Source organism: Schistocerca gregaria, chromosome X (genome assembly GCF_023897955.1).
Source record: "Schistocerca gregaria isolate iqSchGreg1 chromosome X, iqSchGreg1.2, whole genome shotgun sequence".
NCBI lineage: Eukaryota > Metazoa > Arthropoda > Insecta > Orthoptera > Acrididae > Schistocerca > Schistocerca gregaria.
In genome coordinates this window covers 221989812-222014567 of record NC_064931.1, presented here as the reverse complement: position 1 = coordinate 222014567, position 24756 = coordinate 221989812, and the positions used below count along the sequence as shown (strand labels likewise).

The window sequence follows — 24756 nt, the reverse complement described above, 5'->3', positions numbered from 1 at the left end:
TGTCTGGACATAATTTTGACAATCTAATGCACAAATCAGTCGGAATTTGGCATGATACTGCTCAGAATGTCATCCAACAACTCTGTCAAGCCAAATAACTGCTTGGGGGGGGGGGGGGGGGGGGGGGGAAGGGCCAGAGGTAGACCAACACATTATTTACTCACCCAATTTGTCAAGCTCTCTCTTGAGTAAGCCATTCAAATGTTATGAAATTGTTGTTATTTGTTTGTCTGTACAGATACATCACATCTGCTGATTTTCTTCCTACACAGTGTACCTTTTCTCAAAAGGAAAGAGAGAGAGAGAGAGAGAGAGAGAGAGAGAGAGTGAGAGAGAGAGAGAGAGAGAGAGAGAAGCAACCAGAAGAGGAGAGGTAAATGAAAGGAAATGTCATAGAAAATTAAAGAGACCTTTGGAGAAATGAAAAGCAGCTGTGTGAATATCAAGAGTGCAGATGGTAAAGTACAAAGCAAAGTGATGGATATGTGATGTTCTTTTACAGAGTTCCAGAGAACTTTGTAGTATGAGCCTATTTAACAATACGACGTTGCACTCCACACCCTGAATGCTTGCACAGATTCGATTTATGGATGTCATAAAACCATTACATCCTCTGCTGTGGCTAGCTGGCTCACAACTGTTCTAACTGATCCTTTGTATACTAGATACTGACACTAGGATGGAGATTAAGTTCCACATGGACAGGGCTGGGAATTTTACTAGTCACAGGAGTACATCAACAGATAGTTCATAGAGGCAAGTGCCGTGTGTGGCTGAGGATTGCCCTGTTGAAATCTGGCACCACAATACTCTCCCACAAGAGAACACTTGGTACAGAGGATGTCTGTTACATATCTTACTTACCATCAGAAATACCTCAATCACTATCAGCCATGACCTGAAATCGTACCCATTGTCTCCCAAAACCATGATGCTAGGAGTGGCACCTCAGATGTGAAGATGTTACGATGTTACGATGTGCTTAGAGATTTGGCTGAACAGAACCTTGATGACAAGTATGACTGCCCTCATTTTCTCATGCACTACAGCACTGGGCCACTGTCATATCTCAATGCTCCACCAATCTTGGCACTGCACACTTCTATCAACCAGCCAAATGACCACCCACAATGAGGCCCCTTCAAACACTGTACCGTGCCGATGACACTGTCTCATGCGAGTATGGGGCATCTCCATGTCCTTCACAGTGATCACTCAATATCCAATGTTGTTCATGGCCTTTATATACACTGCCAGGCCTGGTAACAGCACAAAACACAGACACTACTGCACTCTGGTAGTGATTCTAACTGCTGCACAGAACTGCAATTACAATCATTTAAATCCCAGCCAATGGAGTGAATGTGTACTAAGTTACACTGACACCCAACCATGTGACAGTCCACAAACAAACCCATGAAGTACACCCAAAACTACTATGTCTTAAGACGTCGCTCCATTACGGATGATATTCTGTACCGAATTTGTTAGAAACTCTTCAATCAAGTGACAAATCTGGTCAGATATTACGTACGCTCATTTTTTCCAGTTTTTAGGTGGCAGTGTGGAACTGTCTCGCGTGTATTCCAGAGGTCAAACAATTTATCAACCAGGGTGATAGCCTGCCCAGAAGGCAGTTGATGCCAAGTTGGGTTTCACAAGATAGTTAGTTTCTTTTTTTCCCCCAGAAAGGAATTTCTGTCTCCACAAAGGTTACAATACACTAGCATAAAACATTTTCTGAACATCTACAAGAGACTCATGTCAGTGATATACAAAAGCTGCACGGGTACATGGAGTGAGGAAAAGACAGGAGAATCAGTGTGGTAGAATTTTCAAGAGCACTAATCCTTGCTAATTCTTGGTTCAAGAATCATGAAAGAAGGCTGTGTACACTTAAGGGGCCTGGAGACAGTAAGATTTCAGATAGGCTATATAATAGCATGGCATATTTCAAAACCAAATGCTGAACTGAAAAAAATTTCCATTGGCACATACAGACTCAGACCGTAACTTCTTCATTTTTGTCTGCAGATAAAAATAAAAACTACTGTGGAAGGCTAGGGTATTAAGGAGATTGGGCCTGGATAAATTTAAAGAATCTGTCGCTTTTTGAAATAAAAAGGAGCATTAGTGAAAAACATGACAGGAACACAACAGGAGAGTGAATGAGTAGCTTTGGAAGATGAGACAGTAATGGCAGCACATCAAAGAACCAAGACAGAAAGACAACAGTAGAAATCTTAGAATAATCCATGAAATACTAAACATGACTGAAGAAAGAATAGAATATAAAAACACAGATTACACAAGCAAAAGAAAAGAGGGACATCTAAAAATTAAGACTGACCGACAAAATAAGGGATATAACCAAGTATGGCTATGAGGACAAATGCAGAGCTGTAGAGGCATTAATGACTAGCAGAGAAATACATTGAAAATTAAAGAGAGCTTTGGAGAAATGAAAAGCAGCTGTGTGAATATCAAGAGTGCAGATGGTAAAGTACAAAGCTAAGAAGGGAATGCTGGAAGGTGGAAACAATATTAACAAGATCTACACTATGGAAATTAATACTATAGAAGCAGGAGAGTACGTAAATGAAAATGATATGGAAGATATGATAATGCAAGAAGAATTTGACAGAGCTTTGAAAGACAAGTCAAAACAAGCCCCCTGGAGTAGTCAATATTCCCTCCATTATGAAATGAGGAAGATCAGTCACAACGAAATGTGATTAACAACAAATATATATGCAAAACATTTTGGTACACCAAAATCAAGTTAAAAAAAAGACAAAGGATGTGTTAACTTGCTAATGAAGTTCACATTTACATCATTTGGTTCGAAGATGGAAAGCTATCGGCGCAGGACAGCATACAGATGATCCAGCAAAACCATATAATGTAAAACTCACAAAACTGTCTCTAGAACTCACTTTGTTAGATTACTTACAACCTAAAATATGTTCACTTTCTAAAGTTTTCAATAAACAAAACCCACTGATGATAGCACAGGAGTTCCGAAGCATGTATGGGTAACCAGAGAAGAAACAATGTTTTTGCATAAAAGGTAAAAACTGTATCCAATAATTGTAACTGCAAACAAGTAAAAAATACAAGAGCTGCTACTCCAAAGATGAATGTTAACTTTTATTGTGTCTTAGCAGCATCAGAAGTATTTTTTTCCATTTTCTTCTTTTAATACATTTGCTGCATATTGATTTTAGAATGATAATGAAGTGTACATTATACTGTACACTGGAATAACTATTGCAAAAAACCCGTAACTTTCATCACACAGTACAAATATCTTCTCCCTCAAAGTGATCAGGATAATTTGTGACCCAGATAGTTGCAGTTGTACTGTACAATTAATCTAGTCAACACCAATTAACTGTGATGATGTTTAGTGTCATTCATACAAGTAGTTTAGACACTAAGGAGTAAATCCATGGACTACTGATGTAATTATTCAATTGCAGAGGCTTGGCAAACATTTTCATCAGTGAGAAATAATGATCAATTGTGTCACTTATTTCATTCAATATCACACTATGTGCAAAGCAAGCACAAACCTACGGAATCACAGCCAAGATTTAAAAATCTAACAAAAAGCATCAGAAGTGGAAACGAAAGAACAATATGGGTTTAATTATTTATCTTGGAATATTGCACTATGGTGCAATAATTTAACATTGTTTAGACAGAATATAGGTAATTACTACATTGCTTTAGGCTTTCCCAAAATAGTAACTGCTTGAAAGACTAACAGGCAATGCATCAGTTGGAATTGTCTAAATTGCATAATATTTTCAAGAGGCACCCGCTCATCACCTTTAGGTTGGACATAAAAAATGGTGTGTTGCTATGATCTGGAATTATTGGAACCTTACACACACTTTAAGTAATGTTCAAGAGTCACATTTCATTTAATTTTAAGAGTTGAATTTCATTTCTAACACTTAAGTGGGATTTAAATACCAAAAAGTTATGACCATTAAAAATAAAAGTAACAAACATTACAGCTTTAAGCAACAACTGTTTAACTGAAATAAAGCTTCAGTCATCTGGCATATTACAAATTTATCATGCAGTACATCATGTTTGGTTCATTTTACTGACTCCTCACCCCCCCCCCCCCCCCAACCGAGATAATACACTTGTTCAACTGTTCAAAATAAACTTGAGTATCATTTCAAATAGGTACCCAACTCGTACAATAGAAGTTGCTAGCGACTTCAATCTACCCTCGATATGATGGCCAAAATATATGTGGTATGCATAAAAAGTCATCTGATATCATACCAAATGCTTTCTTAGAAAAACACTTTGAAATAAATGCAAAATATATCTCTTTTAAAAAAGCAAGCATGAGCTTGACACCTTCCTAAGAGACAGTATCAGCACCTTCCAATTTGACTATGTAAGTGTAGAACAGATGTAGTATGAAGTCAGATAAACAGTATCAACAACAAATGATAAGAAATGATACTGATCTCCCATGGTACAGAGAACAGGTCAGAGCATTGTTGCAGAAGCAACTAAAGAAGCATGCCAAATTTAAAAGAATGCAAAATCCCCAAGTTTTGCGGGATTTCACAGCTCAAAATTTAGCATCATCTTCAATGTGAGATGCTTTTAACAGTTTCCACAAAGAAACTGTCTCAAAATCTGACAGAAAATCCAAAGAATTTCTGGTCAAATGTGAAGTATACTAGCGGAAAGCCGCAATCGATACCTTCTCTATGCAATAGCAATGGTAATTTTGTGGATAACAGTGCCACTAAAGCAGAATTACTAAACACTGTCTTCCAAAATTTCTTCACCAAAGAAGATGAAGTAAATACTCTAGAATTCATGTTAAGAGCAACTTCCAGTATAAGCAACAATCACATAGATATCCTCAATGTAGTGAAGCATCTTAAACTGCCTAATAAAGGCAAAGCCTCCGGTCCAGAATGTACACAAATTACATTCCTTTCAGAGTATGTTGATACATTAGCACCAAACTTAGCAGTCACATAGAACCACTTGTTAGTTGAAAGATCCTTACATAAAGACTGCAAAGTTGCACAGTTCACACCAATACTCAAGAAAGGAAACAGGAGTAACTGGCTAATTACAGACCCATATAACTAACGTCTATTTGCAATAGGATTCTGGAACACCTACTGTGTGAACATCATGAATTACCACCAGGAAAATTATTTCTTGACAAATAGCCTACATAGATTCAGAAATTATTTTTGTAAAACACAGCTAGCTCTTTATTCTTACAAAGAAATGAGTGCTAACAACTGGGGACATCAAATTGATACAAACTTTTTTTTTAGTTTCAGATAGCTTTTGACACTGTTCGTCACAAGCTACTCCTAATCAAATTGCATGCTAACAGCGGATGAACTGAGTTTTGCAACTGGATTCACAATTTCCTCAGAAAGGTCACAGTTAGTAGTAACTGGCAGAAAGTCATTCAGTAACACTGAAGTAATATCTGATGTTCCCAAGGAAGTGTTATTTATAATCTCCTGCTATTCCTGAACAATATGCAGATGCCTTAGGAGGCAAATCTGAGCAGCCCTCTTAGATTGCTTGCAGATGATGCTGCCATTTACCATCTTGTAGAGGCATTGGATGATCAAAACCAAATGCAAAATGGTGTAGGAAAGGTACCTGTATGCTGTGAAAAGTGGCAGTTGACTCTTAATACAGGTAATGAGAAGTCTGAAGTCTTCTAAATGAGTACTAAAGGGAATCTGCTGAATTTCAGTTACAGAATGAATCACACAAATCTGAAGACTGAATTCAACTAAGTACTCAGGGATTACAATTATGAGCAACTTAAACTGGAAAGATCACACAGATAACATTGTGGCGAAAGCAAACAAAACACTTCTTTATTGGCACAAGAGGGACACACACACACACACACACACACACACACACACACACACACACACACACCTCCCTATACTGTGCTGTGGACTGCCAGCTCTTTACTGGCTTATGGTGAATTCTGGGAGAGATGGAGGTGTTGGCTCATGGGAGAATGTGGAGCATTCTGTTGGCTAGCTAGGGGTGCAGGTGGCTGCCCCCACTACCACTTCCCCAATGCCCACCCTGCCTCCTGGCTCTATGCATACCTCACCTCAACCCCCCCCCCCCCCACTTCCCACACTCACTGTGGACCAGTACAGAACTTGAAAGCACAATATAGGGAGACAGTAATTGTGTGTGTGTGTGTGTGTGTGTGTGTGTGTGTGTGTGTGTGTGTGTGTGTGTGTGTGTGTGTGTACTGCAGTTAGAAAATAAGTGCATTCCACAAGTTAGGCAATTTTCAACCAGAGCTTTCCATACATTATTATTGGTAGAACATTTACATGCAACAGGTCTACTAAAAAGATTGCCAATACTATGCTTGTCCATCCTCTTCTAGATTACTGCTGCACCATGTAGGAATCATCATATAGGACTGAAGGAGGGCATTGAAAAAGTTCAAAGAAGGGCAGCTCATATTGTATTATCATGAAATTTGGGATATTGCAACAGATACAATAGATGAACTGGGGTGGGAAAAAAGGGGAGGGGCACATTTTTTGTTGAGGCAGCATCTCTTTACGAAATTTCTATCACCAACTTTCTCCTCCAAATGTAAAAATGTTTTGCTGGCACCCAAAATCATCATCATCATATCATCATCACAATATCATCATCATCATCATCATAATATCATCATCATCATCATATCATCATCATCAGAGTTTGCATTTGTTTTTTCCTGGGTGCTTTTCGAGAGTGGAATGGTAGAGATTAAGCTTGTAGGTGGTTCAATGAATATACTGCCTGGCACTTAAGAATTACAGGTTAGTCACGTAGATGCGGATGCACAATTACATTACAAAAGAGAACAGGGGATGCATGCATTTCTGAGAATCTGTCAATAAAATTAAGTTACCCAAGTACTTAACAGGCAAAGACAAAAGTTGGTGTTGACTGGGCTCAGCTTCAAGATGAGTTTAAAATAAATAAATAAATAAAATTGAAGTGTCTTTTTTGTTGAAGACAAAATACAATATTGAATCACTAAAACTGACCTATCTTGAAAAAATTAAAAGTCTGTTTCCCACTTTATTCATCCTTTTAACTGTCATTTGCAGTTGATGAGTAAAGGTAGAGGATGAGCAGTCTGCAGATAAATTTCCCCTGCAGATGTTGTTGTTACTACACCCAACACTGGATGTTATCAGACTGGGCTGTCTCTCCACCTTCTGCCTGGGATCTGGCCCATCTCCACATTTGGAAAGGACAGTATTTTTGTAACTGAAATCTAATCTACCTCCCTCTGGCAGAGCTCTACATTGCCAAAAAGTGAATCTCAAACATAGTCAATGTCAGGCAGTTTTTGTAATACATTACTATGACACCAATTCCAAATATCACTTGTGGAGAATACACTCTCACCTCTCAGGCCTATGGGTGAATTCCAGTATACAAGCAGAATGAGCAGAGCAATTAACAGACTGCAGGAAATTTTTCCATCATTATTTCTGTCTCTTTTTAATATCTATATCTACATCGATACTCTGCAAATCACACTTTAGTCCCTGGTACAGGGTTCATGGAACCACCTTCACAATAATTATCTATTATTCCACTCTCTAACAGCATGCAGAAAAAAAAAATGAACGCGCATATCTTTCTGTGCGAGCTCTGGTTTCCCTTATTTCACTATGATGACCATTTCTCCCTATGTACATCAGAGTCAACAATATATTTTCACATTCGGAGGAGAAAGTTAATGCCTTTGTTTTAATGGTATCCACTCCCAATCCTGTAACATGTCACTGACCCTCTCTCCCCTATTTTGCAATAATACATAATGTGCTGTCCTCCTTTGAACTTTCTCTATGTACTCCATTAATCCTATCTGCTATGGATATCAGACATTGCAGCAGTACTCCATAAGAGGATGGACAAGTGTTGTGTAGGCAGTCTAGTAGATCTCTTAAATTTTCTAGGAGTCCTGTGAATAAAACACCGTCTTTGGTATGCCTTCCCCCACAACATTTTCTGTGTTCTTTCAGGGTGTATATGTGGACAAGGATAAAAAATTCACAAATTTCCCAGTTACAAATACACTTTCTCCCAGGTGAAACAAGCTTTTTACATGTTAAGTGACAGTATATTTTCCCTTAGCAACATTAATGATATGGGCCTGTGATTTAGTGGATTACTCTTACTACCTTTCTTGAATACTGGTGTAACCTGTGTAACTTTCCAGGCTTTGGGTACGGTACCTTCATCAAGCAAGTGGTTGTATACGATAGTTAAGTATGAAGCTATTGCATCTGCATACTTTGAAAGTAATCTAATTGGTGATCATTGGTGCATCAGTTTAGTTTTCAGTGTACAAAATATGATTGTAAAACAATTTTTAATTTAAAATATGGCAGTTTGCTCATCTCCCAACGGGCATTTTTGGACAAAGCCACTGTACAAATCAGATTATAGCTTGTGTGCTAGATTTACAATTACAGAAAATTATATTTTGCTGCAAAACCATGGCTAAGGAAGCCAATGTGCATACACTGAATAAGCATTTTGACACAGTCACAAGACCAATGTCTTCTATAACAATAAATTTACAGGCAATCTGGCATAAAATCATTCAGTCTATCTGCAAGAAACAATTTCACATTCACATACAGACACTAGTACATTGCCTCCAAAGTCCCATCACTGACCTTTATTTAGTTAATATTTGAAACGAACCACGATTCATCTAGTGACAAGAATATCAAGGTTCACACCCACACACACCGCTGAAATTTCCACTGTCATACTCAATAACAGTGTATCTGCTTTTAACACTTCTTTAATGCTCTTTAGAATCCAACCAACAATAAACAAGCCTGGTTTTAGGTTCTTTTCTTGTGCAGTTTCACTTTAACCTTGGGTTTGCATCACCTTCCACACTGGACAGAGCTTGGGATGAGAAAGAACTGAGCAGTTGTGGCATTTATGCCACATTCCTGCTTACATTTATTACATTTTGTTACTATTTTTAATCCACAGTATAGGAAGATTGTGCTACGACAGGCTAGTGAGTAGGTAGGATCACAAAGTAGACTCATCCAGCAATATGTCTGATGGGGACTTAGTGTGAGAATGGCCAAGCGAACAAGAGCCTTATTGTACTGAATCACCGAGACTAGCTATTCACCTAACACACTGGGAACCAAGAAACAAATAATTTATCATTTATATTCACTGTTCCATGCTGATAATGATGCTTGCACTGTGAACTTATTAATAATGATTTCAATATCACTCATTTCATCAGGAAATGCTAATTACAAATTTTACTTATTGTCAGCGCTTATTGATGGAAAGGATGGTACAATTGGATGTGCACCCTGAGATGGTAGGTGCCAAACTGCTAAGACAGCTATCTACTAGTCTACGGTCGATTTCTAAGAAGGTGATACATCAATCCTTGTATTAAAAATATCTGATTTAATGTACAGATGGAACAGTTTGTTGAAAAATTTCCTCGGATGATGTACTTGAGCAATGCTGTGTTAATCCAAGGCAGTCTACGATCAGTTTTTGAGGTGGCAACACACGAACTAGTGCATGAAGTGCAACTCTGCATAAAAACGAAATTAATGGTTAAAGTTGCCTTGGAAAACATTTGTGTGATCTCATGTTGATTCTAAGATCGTGCGAAGCATTTGTGACTTTTGAGGTACTCAGGAACTAGTGATTAATGAGCAGGAATCTTGTTATGAATATTAATGAGAGACTGGCTCTACAAATCATTTTACTAATTTCGTGATTAAAGAAATAAAAGCCAAATTTGTTGGCATCCTAAAATTATTTTATGATTCTTATTGTACTTAGCATCTGAACCTGCCCAACTGTCACATTAATATGAACTGTTTATGGCACAAGCATTAGAGGTCATGACCAATGGAGAAGAAATCAAGCAGGACAATGGCTACGGGACATCTTTAGAAGAAAGGTGGTAAGCAAGTTGCCTCCAGTTGTGATTAAAAAAAAGCGATCACAGGCATTTCTTGCTAATATCCACAGTGTTTGTTAATCCTGGCACACTTTAAAGGTGGAAAGTTTCATTTACAGTAACCCACTGTGTCGCTTATGGGGGTCAAATCCGCTTTTACTGTGAGACTACATTTTATCACTGACCCTAATATTCGTTACAATTTTCGTAGAATGCATTAAACTATCACCATGTTTGTTAAACAGTCTCTGAATGAGACTATAAACTAAAACTGAGCTACAGCAGCACCTATCACCCACATGGAACTCATTTATGTTTGAGGCACACATTCTTCTCAGTAAGAACAGCAAAACTGCTCCAACTAACATCTCAACGAATATCTATTATTGGTTAGCTTCCTGCTTCCTGTGCTTGTTAGACAATGAGTTAACTATTAAGATGTCAGTACCAAAGGTTGTAATGTGTCATGAAAAATATAGTGAACAGGAGCACAAGACTGTCGAACAAGAACACTGTCTTACCCACATTCTCCTGAGTCAGTATGCTTTGACTTTTCTGTTAAACCTTAGATGCCACTGTAATTAAATGGGTGAGCCAGTTCCCAGTTAAGGTTATGGCAATGGCATACAACTTCTCAAAATACCATGCCTAGAAAAGCCGTGTAGTGTCCAAATCAACCTTCAGGTAGAAGGAAGCTTTTATTTCACTTTATTACTCTCTGAAAAGGTGATGACTGTTTTGTATTGTGCTCTGTGTTCACAGTAATAAACAGGGAGTGTGGGGAGGTAGAGTATGGTTAAAGCAGTTTGATTGGACAGGCTGTGATCTAGTTGGGTAACGGGGAAGCCTACTGGTTTGAATCTAGGTGTAAACTGGGATTTTGAAAATCCATTATACATACACCTTAACAGAAGATTTTTCTTGTAAATTTGAGATATGAATGCCTAATTTTTTATTACACATTAACAGAGTGTTTCATAATGAGGCCATCATGTGCACAGCACAAGTTCAGACTAAGCAAGGATATTAGCAGCTTCCTTTCTAAAATAAGTATTTTGGCATTTCCCTTACATGAATTTTTAAGTCAGGGAAAAATGAATTTGGGTGGAAAGATGATTTTTGCAACCATCTCCTGAGGATAGTGCCCTGACATACTAAATCTTACAACACAAGGTGTATCTCTGGATTCCAAAACAAATTAACATAAACCACAACAATGGAATAATTTAATTTAGCCCCATTAAAATCTTTTTCCATCAATATTAACATTTCTCAAATCTAGGGTCATTCGCAAAGTGAGGACCGAACCATCATAACTAATTCAATGCCGAGTCAACATACAAACACACATGCACACTGACTCCTGGCACCTTTGCTTATTAAATGACATCATTTGGATTAGTATCATCATAGTGTGCTGTTTGTATTGTCACTTCAGAATGTTTAAAACAAATGATCGGCCCACGAACTGAAATACGGTCAGCGGTCAGTTTTTTGACAGAAGTAATGTTGCAGCAGTGGAAATTCATCAATAGGTAAGCGATATGCATAGCCCCAGTGTGATCGACCATCCGTGATTATATAAAATGTGATCAAAGCCATGGACGAAAAGATGCATGAAGACTGATGATTCACAATTTCAACTTTAGCATTGGAATTTCCTAGTGTAGGTAGAACAACTCAGCACTAAACTGTCCTCAAAAACTTTCAATTTAGCAAATTCTGCACTTGTTGGGTTCCCAGGCTGCTTACTGTGAAACATGAAATGGGATGAATGGACTGTGCTCTTGAGGTTTTGGAGCAATATCAAAAGGAAGATAATCAAGTTTTAGGGAACACTGTCACATAGGAGGAGACATGGGTTTCTCACATGATCCAAGAGTGTAAACCATCAATGAACGGCATGGTGTCACATGACAGTACCAGTTAAAGTCAACATCGTCAATGTCAAGCAGATAACCTCAACATGCAAGGTTATAGCAATCACGTTTTGCGATACACAATGAGCCTTGTTGATGGGGTTTATGCAGGAAGGGACAACAATAAATGCTGCTGCTTACAGACTAAACTTCAACACGCAATACAGTATAAGTGACTTGGTCTTCTGACTTTACTAGTTTTGTTGCTGCATGACAATGCCAGACCCCATTCTGCCATTCACATCCAAGATCTAGTCAGATCGTTTTGGATTGAAACAGATTGTCCACCCATCGTACAGTCCACAACTGGGCTGGGTGATTTTCATTTGTTTTACTATCTAAATGAGTTTCACGGTTGCAAGTGCTTCACAACAGATGATGAGGTGAAAGAAGCAGTTAACAGGGTGTATCTTATTACTAAGATATAAATTTGAATTCCACCAAACAACGCACATCACTTTCCGAAGCATTGAAATCGAGTTTGTGATGAGCTTTTGTAAGCGTCATAGCTCATTCACGTGATCTTGCCAGCTGATGACAGCAATACGGCACGCGATGTAGTCAGCCAATAGCAAGATCACTGTTAAGTAGCGCGAATACACAAATAAGAAAAGTTAATGGCTTAAATTAATATACATAGCATTCACATATAATATTGGTCTCTAAGATTAATAAGTTGGAAGAGAAGCTAATCTTCCACATATAATGTTGATCTTCTTTGCTTGTTACACTTTAAGATACATCACACAAATGTGCCAGCAAAATTTTTAATTACGATGCAAATGTCTCATCTTCTGAGCTCGAAATTCTTCTAAATGGTCGTCCTCAAAGAGTTGATTTTTAAATGAGACTCAAATGCCTTGTGATTTAAGAAATTCATCGTACAGTCTCGCACATAGTTAATCTTGCGTAAAAGGAAATCTGCTTTGAATGTAACGCTTTTCAAACCACCTTAGCAATATTTTCCCGTGACCTGTGAGAAATAGGTTCATTTCAGTAGCTGCAAGAAAGCGCCAGATAACTGGCATCACCACGCTTGCGCAGCTACGGTGACGCAGGAAGCCCATATCTTAGTGCGTGTAAACATTAAAAGATCTTACATTATGTCATAAAAGAAACAAGACATCAAAGGACACTTCAAGACCGTCGGGATTTTAACGACTCATACTAAAATGCATAATTCGGCTTAAAATGCACATCTGTATGTAAATTTTCTTGGAGTACTCATGTTTGGTTCTTTATTATAGCATAATGCCACAGTGCACTTTAAATGCAGCGAACAGTTGAAACTAGCCAATAGTGTGAAATAAAACACTTTGTTTCAAATAAATTGACTGCCTCAGTAGAAAGGATTAATAAAAGCCAAATCTCTTTAGCAAACTGGCAAAAATAATTTCATTGTAATGTAAGGCGATTAACGCTTCACTGTCAGAGGTGGAAATAAAATCTGAAACTATTAACATATTTTAGACTGCTGTAATTATGCGAACGTATTTTAATTGATTTGATAGCTCCTGGCCACAAAAACCCGTTTTGTTATCATTTAACGTGAGAGCAATGAACGAAGAGGAACCAACAAAATCACTGAACATAAACACAGGTCATGTGGGGACGACCCACCTCCCCACCACAACTCAAACTGCTCTGTGCATCAGCCCCAGATCTACGATATTTCCGAACAAGAGCAATATTAAATAGTGGCGCCCAGCCACACTTCTGTAACCAGAAGCGGGAGAAGGTACTACTCATACGCAACTCAACTGCACATGCACAAGAGCCCGCCCGCAACTGCTCAAACGAATCTAATTTAAACAGTTGTCAGGTCACGCTCATCGGAGGCAGTTTGTTATTAAGCACTGCATAGTGTTCCTGAAGCCTTTGACACACTTTACTGTTGGCAGACACTTGTATGAGCACTGTTGTTGTATACGTCGCATTTCCTTTGCAACTTAATTTATTTTATCCCCCCCCTCTCCTTCATGTTTTGTTGCTGCAGTATTATTCTGCAGTAGCGGGGTACAGTAATATCCTTTGTTAGTGTTGTTCTTACCAGGCAAAAATCACAAAAAATTAACTGAAAACTAAAACAATGAAAAATTACCGGAATTCTAAACAATTCCTGGGGTTTTCCTGGATTTCCCAGGTTGTATACATCCTAAGTTAAAGACTGGTAAACCTCACATGCTTCTGATGTCTGACTTACAGATACAAAAGCTTGTAGAATATTACGACAAATGTTAGATTTAACATGCAAGCTGTCAGAAAATATAAAAACTTGAGGAATTAAAAAGTAGTTCTTTGAAAAAAATCTGTGATGCTTAATGTTTTATAAGAGAACAGACCTTACTTACTGAATAACCCTTTCTTTATCAGAGTGTAAAAATCAGAAATAAGAAATAATTTTAAGCTCAAGCTTTGTTAAACAAAAAAACAATTTCATTTCATCAGATCTAGGTATTACTTTTTAAAGAGATATCTACTGATAAAATGAATGTATAGAAAATTTTAAGTGAAAAGTATGAGAAGGCAAACACATGGTACAAATCAAAGAGAAAACAGGGAAATGCAAGAGACAAAAATCAATATTTATATCATGTGAAACAGTTTTACCCAGTGCATCTTATGTTAAAATGACTTGCGGGAATGCAGCCAAGTGTTGTCCTATGTTAGAGGATCAAAAACCGAAGGAAGTAGTATGTTTGTTACAAATCTACAAGTTATCACAATACAAAACGTAGTGTCGAAAAAACTGAAAGCTGTGAGTTCCCAAGAGACAGTTAATAGCTCACAATCACCTTAGATCCAAAAAGCTTGCAAAGAAGAACAGGTCCATGACAATTGTCCTATTCTTCTAACATTTTAAGCTCTACAGTATACACATACTTTTATCACATACAACAACAAAAAATGTGGCAACAGTATCAAAATAAAATTTCATATTATAACTTTCTCCTTAACGTTATCAGTTTCACGCAATTAATGATGAAAATTGAAAGATGTGCTCCAAAATGAAATTTTCTAGGTCATCCACACACTGAAGACTACAAATCACTCACAGTGGGGAAAAGTTTTTTGGGAAAAAGAACTCCATACTAGTTGTGCTCTTTCTCCCACATTCATAGTTCCTTGGAAAAGTGTATTCAGAAACCTATTCATCTGCACAAAATTTAAAAAAAAATGCATTTATAACAGTTTAATTTCCTGTTAAGAGCCAGGTCATTAAGGATGAAAGTAGAAAATACATATTTACTTCCCTAGTAATGCACAAAATGCTAAATATTCTTTCCTCATATCACAATATGGAACTTTTCCTTGAGTTAATGTTACAGGATTATTATATAATTTCGTTTATTGACTGCTCAATGTGTTTTCAATAATGGGAACACCGGTGAAGAGGTACTATTCCAATTTCTAATGCAGACTTCTATTTTCAGTAATACAGTTTCTGCTACACTGTGTTCCTGACCGATAATGACACTGCGAAATTCCACCCTATTCTAACAAACAAGTATGACTATCACATTTTCTTGACACAGTATTTTGCAGTGGAATACCAAATGTCTTTATTATACTCCACGTGTCAGATGTACTGACATTAAAGCCTTCATGAGGCTCAAGTACTAAATACTGCTTGTGTCATACTGACAGTCTGATCCTTTGTTACATTGGTCTTACCCATAGAAACAACTACTGCTGTACAAATTTTACTGCACTTTATATGACCCATTATTAAGGCTGTGGAAAAAATCATAGAGGGAGACCAAGAGATGAATACACTAAGCAGATTCAGAAGGATGTATGTTGCAGTAGGTACTGGGAGATGAAGAAGCTTGCATAGGATAGAGTAGCATGGAGAGCTGCATCAAACCAGTCTCAGGACTGAAGACAAGAACAACAAGGCTGTGGATTTTTTGGTGGGAAAACACATATTTCACAATACATTACATTTCAAATGCCAAGTGATAGGTAAGGTAATGACAACGTTCTCCACAGACTCGGCAAAGAAAGTAACATGATAAACACTGACACAAAGAAGGGACAGGACGATAGGGCATGTTTTAAGGTATCAAGGAATAGCTTGCATGGTACTAGAGGTAGATGTAGAGGGTAAAATCTGGAGATGAAGACATAATAATACATTCAACAAATAATTGAGATGAAGGTTTCACGTGTTACTGTGAGATGGAGAGTTGGCACACGAGACAAATTTGTGGTAGGCTGCATCCAACCAGTCGGGAAACTGATTTTTAAAAAAAGATAAATTGTCTTTTGTGATTTATATGAGGGACCACAAATTAAGTTCCTATAAACCTTTTTTTATTTTTTCTATCATTATTTAACTTTCTCCCCTTTTCTGAAGCAATGACACAATAAATGTTCTTCAGAGTTACACTTACTTTGAGTTCACTGGATCATATTCGCTAGTTCACTTGCCGTCCATCTGAAGACGCAACGAACAGTTCAGTTTTCTAGTCATTCCTTTGGCCTCCTGTACACCAAAAAATTACATTAAAAGTTGTATAGAAAAGAAACTTATTACAGACATAAGCTGTGTGTTCCCACAATGCATTGATAGACCCTTGTGATAAAAGAGTGAATGCCTCCTTAGGTGGTTAAGAGAAAGTTCACAAACGAAGTACTGTACATAATGTAAGAGGGTCATTAAAGCCACACTTTTTTGTAAGCCATTAATACACACAGACAAACATCCTTGTTGGTGCTTCACATTTCCATGTTTTTTCCGCACGTCAGTGAACTTTTGAACCGTTCTGGAAGATGGCAGGGCCGTAGTACAGCATCAAAATGGCATCTACGTAAGACTCACATTACAAGCAGCGTGCTGTTATTGAATTCTTGTGTGCGGGTAAAGAAACTGTTGTGAACATTAATAAATGTTTGTGTGCAGTGTATGGCGATGCTGCAGTTGCTAGTAGTACAGTTGAACAATGGGTGAATAAAATTACAGCTTCCGGAAATGCAGAAACAGAGCTCCATCATCAGCCATGCTCAGGACATTGTCACAGTCACTGCTCCAGACACGCTGAATCTTGCAGATGCCATTGTTCATGCCAACCAGCGCATCACAACTCAACAACTGGCTCTACAGTTGTCAGTCAACATTGGAAGTGCATCTGCAATGATCGAGACTGATATTCGAAGACATGCTCACGATGGGTTCCACGAATGCTCATAGTGGACCGCAAGATTCAAAGAAAGGCCATCTCATCTGAATTGTTGGAGTGTTTCAAGGCTGAAGGAGAGGCCTTTCTGTCACCGATCGTTATGGGAGAAGAAAGCTGGGTGCACCACTTTGTGCTGGAAACAAAACGGCAGTGCATGGAGTGACATCCTCATTCACCACAACCCCCTCTGCCAGAAAAGTCATGGTGACAGTCTTCTGGGATTGTGACAGCATCATTCTCATGGATGTGATGCCAAGAGGGTCAACCATCAATTCAGAGGCATACATGAAGACTCTGAATACATTCATGAACCATTTCCAACATGTTCGATCACACAAGAATCCAGCAATAATCTTGCTCCAATATGATAATGCACACCCACACTTAAGTCTGAGAACACATCACCAAACTGGGTTGGACATCATTGCCTCACCCACCCCACAGTCCAGACCTGGCACCCTTTGACTTCAATCTCTTTGAGCCACTTAAAGTTTCTCTGTGGGGAACACACTTTGAAGATGACAGTCATTCAGTGAAAACATGGCTACACCTACATGACAAGAGTTTTTACCAGAAGGGAACACATGCACTTCCATAACATTGGTGAACGGCCATAGAACGTGATGGAAACTACGTAGAAACATAAGACACGGACAAGACACGATTTATATTGTCACCAAGTTCTGATTTAACAATAAATATGATCTGAGGAAAAAAAAATGTGGGTCCTTGCTTATTGTACAACCCTCATATTTTGAAACTTCTATCAACAGTGCACAATTTAATGAACCTAGACTGTAGTCTATCATTATGAGATGACAAGGCTAAGTATTTTGATCTTTACCTTCTTTTATAATAGCTTGGCTAGAAATGGCTGCTAGTTGCGTCAAAAAGAGTAAAACAGAGAAAAAAAAAGAAATTTATTGTCACTTACTGCTGAATCTGCCTCTTCATAGCACATTCTTGGAACTACAGAAACAAAGGTTTCTGCTTTTTCCAGCACCTTGAGCATCACTGCTGTCATGTGTGGACCTGGAAACGAGTTTCTCCTCATTCAACTGATTTCATCACAGAAAGACAAAGGCGATTAACATCAACTGTATGACAGATGAAATACCTACACTCAATAAATACTACAAAAATTATGGTCTAACCAATAAAAGCGAAATACGATACCAGTGAAACTGTCATGAGTTTAATACTGAAGTGAAGAGAGAGAGCAATGAAAAGTAAAGGATAGGCAAAGAGAGAAAAAGGAAATCACAGCATAAAGAAACAAATACAGTACCTGTTAACAGTTAGGCCTATAACAATAGTGATTACACACTTTTTAATAAACTGATCTGAATCCACAGATTAAAAGTGGACACAGAAAATAAAGAGGAAGAAAAGTGAAGAACAACACAGAGCAACTTAAGTGTATAGGTAGATTAACTGGACAAGGGTTTTTTTTTTTTTTTTTTATATATTCCCTTTCTGATTTCTTAGTCAGCCATACCACTTAGTCTGTTACTCCATCTTCTTTCCTCTCTCCTTGTCTCTCGAGTTCCAAATCATTTGTTTTACTGCCAGTAACCTTTACTAAATAGTTCTCCATATAGTTGTCCAACCAAATTTATTACATGTCACATCATTCCAGTATACCTGCACTAATGTTGTCACAATCAGCTTCTTTATGTAGCATGTTACACACAAAATTCAAATGTTTTTATTAAATTCCCCCATGTCAATGAAATATAAGAGGTTTATGAAAAGCCTTTTCTAAGAAACACTGAGGTCCACGCAACAATGCAACTTAGTCTTAAGATGACCACTGCCCGATCGACACTGGTTATGTCGATTGTGAATGTAAGTCAGTTGATCTCCATGACAGTGGATCACTTTTTTCAGAAAGAAGTATATGAAATGTGGTTCTACAGAAGAATGCTGCTGATTAGGTGGGCAGACTGAACAATCAATGAGACAGTAGTAAATCGAATTTGGGAGAAAAGTAATTTACAGTACAACGTGAGTAAAAGAGGGGCTCTGAGTAGAGACATAGTTACACATAAAGGAATTGTCAATTTGCTAATGAAGGAAAGTTCAGGGTGTAAAAATTGTTGAGGGGGAGTGAGATTTGACTGCTGTCGAAAGATCCAGATTGATGTAGATTGCAACATTGCTGCAGAAATGATGTGGAATGCAGGAGATAGATCAGTGTGGAGAGGTGCATCAAACCAGTCTCCAGACTGACTAGAATGAAGGTCTCTATCAAATTTACCTCTGGCTCAAAAAGTAGGTGCCAATTGGAAACTGAGCTGTTATATAAGTGATAACCAAATTAAAACTGAACATATTTCCACAGATATAATTTATACAGAAAAGTATATTGTGGAATCAAATAAAACACAGCTGCATAGTGAGCATTTTGTGAGAGACCGTTTCATAACCATGCTCTGTTATTGGCCTATTTGGTGAGTAGGGAGGCTATGCAAGAGGTGCCGTATGTTGGCTAAGGAACAGCTGTTATACTGTTGACTGCATGGTGTATTGCTGGAAGGAAAGAGTCCACAATGAGCTGAAGGAGTAACATCACTTTCCATTTCACAGGGTTTCCCAGACAGTCACCAGTACCACTTAAGACAATATCTAGCAGCTGATGATAAAGAGTTACCCTTGCTTTTCAGTGCCTACATTCCACAAAATGCACCACTTCAGCACACAGACTGAAGCAAGAACTTCAACAAAGTACTATAGAATACGTGTACTGCAGTTGGTGCCCTTTATAAGTTAACCTTAATTTCATACAAAAACCAACTTGCTGTCAATTTTCTTAAATTTTTTGATATCCAATGCATAGCAGTAAACTCCAGCATCTATATCGTGTCACCATGTCAGGTGCCTCGCATGGCAACAAAGGTCACCACTGGTGTCACTGACTCCCACTGTAACTCCAGGATACTCTTGGTAGGCCCTTGAAGAAAGTTTACATTGAAACAACATCCTTAAATCAACACAGTAGTCTTCTGGGAATGCTGACCACATCACCAGCATAGTGTAACACACACTGCTTCTTTCTTAGATGAATCTGTCATGTTGGCAAGCTAATGTATACACACCACTGCCTTGTGGCTGAAATCCCCTATGTGACATGCATTTCAAGGAAATCAAATGTAGCCAAAATTACAACTGCTTCAAAGAACCAGACAACATATGAATGGGATAGACATTGGCAGACATTTGCCCCACATCTATAAAATTAAAAACAAATTTATTTCTTATAAACATTACTATTGCCCTCTACTGAATTCGCAGAGCAAATTTCAAAAATATCCATCAATCAATATTTATTTACATCCTTTATTGTACATACCTCAGGAATGCACAAATCACAAACAGTAACTTTAAGAAGCTACCAATTTACAGTGCTCCTATTTGCATGGAACATTCCACTCTGTACGTAGTAATGTCTGAAAGACTGGAAAGTTGTTTTATTTTTATGAAAACTGAAAATACTCTCAAATTCACTAAAAGAATACCACTGTAAATATTTCTCCTTGTGCTTGAACAACATGAATGCACTTCCTATTAGCCATAATAAACGGTTCTTGGTAGGTTACACAAGAAACCTCCAATTTCACTCCAGCATTGTACTACTACTACTACTACTACGACTACTACTAAAGGCTGCACAAATGCAATATGTTCTGACTTTAGTGCCATGGTGACCACCATAATTATGATAACGTCTTCGTCCAGACAAGAAATTCTTATTCTGAAAACTGCTTCGTTTCCTGGTTCTAATAACCACTTTTAAATTTCACTATGTAATTAGGCACGGATAATGTGAGCTTATGCAAGATAAACTTCCATTTAAAATACTACCAGGATATGTGTTAGGAGAATGTATAAAATCGCTTTTAAGAACAAATTTTGGACCTCATAAGATTTGAGTTCCTATAACTAATTTACTGCTTATGGGAAAAACCAATTACGCAGTTACATCTGTATGAAAAGTGCTCTTCGACTGCGAACCTTTCTGCATTCTGAGCAAAGAATGATTGAACTTCGAAATTAACAGGAACGTAACGAGGGCTCCTTATATTCTTTTCAAACAATTAGAAAACCTGATGTTCATCTACTTCCTATTTATTACCGAAGGCCTGTATTCGTTATCTAACCTTTCTTCGCCAATGTACTTGCAAAGGCAGATTCTCAAAACAATATTTCCTCACAACACAAATGAAACAATTTCCGTTCGAATAGTTTCTTCTACTTCACAGAAATATTTCTGAAGCACTGCTCCTTTCTAATAGTAAAACTTGCCCACACGTACACCCCGTCAATTCACGACACACCAATGAATAAAAATACAAAGACTAGACGACTGTACTTACAGCAGTTCATATTTTTGGCAACCTTCAGCGTCGTTAAATCACTCGGGACATTTTTTTTATTTAAACGCAAAGGTAAACAAATATAGCAGAGATTACATTTAGAACGGGAGGCAGTGCAGCCAACGGACTGAATTGCAGTTACCGGTACTTTCGTAGAATTACCCGTTTATGAGGTAGGAAGTTATTATCAGTCTTCTTCGTAATTAATAAATAAAAGCCACTAATATTGCCAGCTTTATGTATGCACATATGCTCTGCCGTCTGCCTCTTCCGTTATCTTTGTTTCGTCTTACGTCGTTGCCTAGGCTGTTCTTCAAAAGAAATGACTTTTCTCCTCCCTCGTAAGTCCATCCGCTTATATTCGTCGACTCATTCCCTTTTAATTTCTAACAATCAGTATGTCACCCTAAACACCTACTTTTCTTCGTCATGTATTTTTTCTGTCAGTTTTGAGCTGGTTTTCAGTTTGCACAATCGAGAATCACAAATTACTCTTCTCGTAGGTTAGAGATGGGCTGCACTTTATTCTTGGCATTTTTTTATGGCACCACCACAACAGACGACTTTTACAAACATCATAGTAATTTTTTACAAGTTTCGTACAGAGTAGGTTTAGGTAAACAGGGGGGAAGAGGGGGGGGGGGGGGGGAGGTAGTGTGGTCACTGTTACTTTCATGCTTTATATTCAAACTATCTGAGCAGAATTTTGGAATTTTGTGTTTTTGCAGAGGCAAGGAGGCAAATAATATCAGACCGACATCTTCACTACTGACTCATCTGGGGCAACAGGGAACACAAATCATAAGCCATTCTTCTGCAGATATGTAACATATACTTCCCCTTTCGCAACTGCAAACCTGAGTTGGCCAACATAATATTTAAAAGTCTTCTAGGAGGCAAAATAAACCACAAAAAATCGTCTGGTCTCACTTTATCAACTGTAAACGTTTGGAAGGTTTATCATCATCATTATCATTTTCAGAGCATCCATCATCCTCAGGTCCCAGTGCAGTTTGCGAAAGGGTTTCTGATTCACTGTTGGTATCATCACCGATTTTGTTTCTGCAGAAACCTTCAATTCCTTCATGCTCTGGGTCAATATTGTTGGTCCCATTTTACCTAGCACTGCTGCTTACAATTCGTCTTTGACTAGATTACTAGTGGAAACTGCAGATATGTATTGCTTTGATCTTACATATCACCTCATAGCTTTTGACAACAGTCTGCAGTAGTTGACATTTCTGTCAAGTTTGCACCTGCAGTGGGAGGTGAAGCACCATGCAAAACTACAGATTCAACAGGAGAAGGTGTAGCACAGCTTGACATAGATCCTGCTGGCTGCTCAGTTACTCCTAATAGCTTACGACTTTCGTCAGTGTATGCCAACCTGTTAAATGACGTCAATCTAGGCACCTTGAAGCCTGATGTGATATTTTTTGGTGAAAGAAATGTATAAATGCTACCCCACGAAACATACTAATCTCTGAAATAGTGACTGGGTGACTTGACTGCAGTGTCACCCAGTTGAACATTGCTATTCTTAGGTATATAACCGAAACGTTATGATATTTAGTGACTGCATTCTGTGAAAGTAATGCTGTGAGAATGTCAGAACAGTGATGCTAGTCCCCTGACAATATTGATAACATAACTGGTAATGTGACTTTCATGGGTGTCCAGAAGTATGAGCTTCGTAGGCGATTATCTTTTGAACAACATGTCTGCTTAGCTGGACCTTACCCTTCTTTTTGAACAAAACTTCTTTTTCTCATCTCTGAACTTTTTCTCTGTCACTATTAGCCCTGTCAGGTTTGAGAACATTTGTCCTTACCTTACACAATATAGATATTTTACTTAAAATCATTTAGAAATGTAAAATTATTAAAGATGGCCTCTGTTCTAAATTAAGACTGGGGTAACACAGGGCACCGTGAACACTTGCCTCAGAGGATCATTTTGAATATGAAACCAAACTGTATTTAGTGTATTTTATTTAGATGAAAAGTTACACAAAGAAAAGATAGACCACAGTTTGTACATTCATAAATTAGAACTTATATTATTTTCAGTACTAATCTTTTGGACTAATCTTGGAATTTGTATACCACAAAAATTGATAACGAAAGGACTGAAATCGTATTTTAATTTCTCTTGCTTGCAAAAATAACTGGACTATTACCAAAATTTGTATAATTGTTTACTACACCCTGAGGAACTAACAGCATGAACAGACACATATTTCAAAGATTATTTTTTTATTTTATTTATTTATTTATTTATTTAACCTGGCAAGATTAGGGCCATCAGGCCCTCTCTTACATCTAACCAGGCATTCTACTTATTTTACAGTCATATGTTTTAGTAGGCATGTTAAACTACATCTAATACAAAAAGTGAGATAAACAATTAGAAAGGTACACCTCAAAAAATACATTATTGAAGAGAAAGATTTTAGATAGGAGTGCTGGCAGCAGGGAGTATGAGGAAGACTCATGGTGACGGGAGGAGAAGAATAGAGAGACATGATGAAACACGATTAAGGAAAATATAAAGGAAAAGAAGACTGCATGGCTAATAGAGATAGATGAAGTGGAAGGCATCTCAGGAGCAAGATAGGAGACGCTAGCTTTGCTATTTGACAGATGAGAGGATTGGCCTTGCACATTAATTTTGTGGAGAATTTTATGCGGATGATAGTAGGAAATGCTTCAACTTCTTCTTAAAAGCAACAGTAGATTGAATTTTCCTCAAGGTAAGGGGCAGTTTGTTCCAGAGGCGGACAGCGGCAACTGAGAAGGAGTTTGCAAAAGTTTTTGTTTTGTGAGTGGGCACAGTTAGGATACCAGATAAGAGTGACCTCGTGTTTCGATTATGATGGCATGACAGGTTTTTAATCTCTGAAGGTAGGTACTGGGGTGCTTGCGCGACGAGGAGCCGGTGAAGTAGACACAGAGTGTGGTAGTCACGCAGTTTGTCCGGCCGCAGCCACCCTAGCTCGGAGTATGAAGCACTAACATGATCATATCGGCGAATGTTGCAGGTGTAACGCACACAGGCATTCATGGTTAGCTCTAGCTGTATTTTGTTTTCACTACTCATGCCTTGTTGAATCACATCACAATAGTGGAGATTCGGTAGAACGAGTGATTGCACGAGCTGGCGTTTCAAGTCCTGTGGGAATATGTTCCGAAACTTTTTGAGAGCATAGAGACAAGCAGACGTCTTTCGGCACACTGCGACTGTATTCTCCGCCC

The 24756-nt window shown here is 38.0% G+C and overlaps 1 long non-coding RNA gene across 1 annotated transcript in view; it reads right to left on the bottom strand.

Moving 5' to 3' along the window:
- Positions 1-21589, bottom strand: part of LOC126299145 (uncharacterized) — a 64923-nt gene extending 43334 nt beyond the window's left edge. Inside the window, exons 1-3 of the long non-coding RNA XR_007552729.1 lie at positions 21503-21589; positions 18061-18158; positions 16341-16432 (exon numbers count right to left, since the gene is read on the bottom strand). This is a non-coding gene — a long non-coding RNA (uncharacterized LOC126299145). The remainder of the gene's footprint in view (positions 1-16340; positions 16433-18060; positions 18159-21502) is intronic.
- Between the last annotated feature and the right edge of the window lie 3167 nt (positions 21590-24756).